The following is a 1,811-nucleotide window of genomic DNA, read 5'->3' as shown; positions in this document are numbered from 1 at the left end:
CCTATATTCTTGTGGTTTCTTTTTCTTTAAAAGAGGAAATGCAGAAAAAAAGGAAAGAGATTTCTTTTTTTAATTTATTTATTGTAGAGATGAGGTCTCGCCTGCCCAGGCGGGTCTCGAACCCGCGGGCTCAGGCAATTCACTCACCTCAGCCTCCCAAAGGCGCGGGATTACAGGCTGAGCCACCGAGCCCGGCTAAGAGATTTCTTATAATTTAAGATTTTTGTGTTCTTTTGACTGCACCATGCCTTTGTCCAACCCCTCCATCTTTTTTTTTTTTTTTGACTTGGAGTCTCACTCTGTCACCCAGACTGGAGTGCAGTGGCCACTCTCGGCCACCGCAGCCTCGACCTGCTGGGCTCCGGTGATCCTTTCGCCTCAGCCTTCCGAGTAGCCGGAATTACAGGCATGCGCTACCACGCCTGGCTGATTTTTTGATTTATTGCAGAGATGAGGTCTCGCTGCCCAGGCGGGTTTCGAACCCGCAGGCTCAGGCAATCTACTCACCTCAACCTCCCAAAGGCGCAGGATTACAGGCTGAGCCACCGAGCCAGGTTCAACCCCTCCATTCTTAAAAGTTTAGTCTAAATACTACCTCTTTCAATACTGATTGAACAACATTTACTAATAAACACCGCAACACCTGCGATTTTATATTGTCTATTGTGTGTTGGCATGGTATTAGACACATGAGTATCTAATTTTCAATAACACCCCTGCAAGGAGTGTTGCATTCTCACAAATAAAGAAACATAATGAGAAATTATCTGAATGCCGTGCTGGATATTTACCCACATATCTTAGACTTAAAACAAATCCTTAATCAATCTTTGTACTATAATTTGAAGTCTTTTTAAAAAATGGATATTTGCCAGGATAAGATGCTTACATCTTGATCTATCGCTGCGAAAGTGTAGGGAAGAATACAAGATAGGGAGAGAAACTAATAATTACAGAATATCTACTCTGTGGCAAGAATGCTACCACTTTATTGTTGTAGAGAGTTAAGTAAGTGGTTTAACTCCCTGAGAAAGGATCAGACATTCGTCGGAGATTGCATAAGCAAGTTGGTGGCCAATGGGTCTGCTTGACTTAAAACCTTATTACTCTTTTACTTTTCTATATATTAATTCATTCATTTAAACATGTGCTCACTAAATGCTACGGTCTGGGCTAGAGCATGAAAATGAATGTATTGAGTTCTGCCAACAAGGATTTATATTCTAGTTTAGTGTTTCTTAAATGGTGATAGAATTGAGGTGGTAAATTGTGACAAGCATTTCTTTAAAAACAAACAATCTAATAGAAAATGCTAGTGCTTATGTGGTAAAGGTAAAAGCATTATTTCATGAAATTTGTTTCAGTTATATATGTTTGTGTATTTTGGATCTCTGAAAAAAATGTATTTCTTGTTGTGGGATCGCATCAAATGTTTGAGAACTATTGGTCTAGGACAGAGATGAAAGGGTTAGCAAATACTTGTGAATACTCATCATAGCAAATAAGTTCTATGATAGAATTCTAAGGAAGCATGATGGAAAAAGCAAATAATTCACTACAAAATAATTCGAGTAAGTCTCACAGAGATAACTGAGTAGTTTTCAAGCATGGGGTAGAGGGCCTTAAATATATCTAAAAATCATGAAGAAATGAAAGAGCTTAGTATATTTGGGAAACTTGGGGCAGTATGAAACAAATAGGAGTCTATATTCCTATATCTGTATTTTTTTTTTTTTTTGAGTTGGAGTCTTACTCTGTCGCTCAGACTGGAGTGCAGTGGCCGCTCCTGGCTACCGCAGCCTCGACCTGCT

This window comes from Carlito syrichta, unplaced genomic scaffold (assembly GCF_000164805.1).
Source record: "Carlito syrichta isolate Samal-C Ts95f unplaced genomic scaffold, Tarsius_syrichta-2.0.1 Scaffold313473, whole genome shotgun sequence".
In the NCBI taxonomy this organism is placed as follows: domain Eukaryota; kingdom Metazoa; phylum Chordata; class Mammalia; order Primates; family Tarsiidae; genus Carlito; species Carlito syrichta.
Note: the sequence above shows the minus strand (reverse complement) of the source record.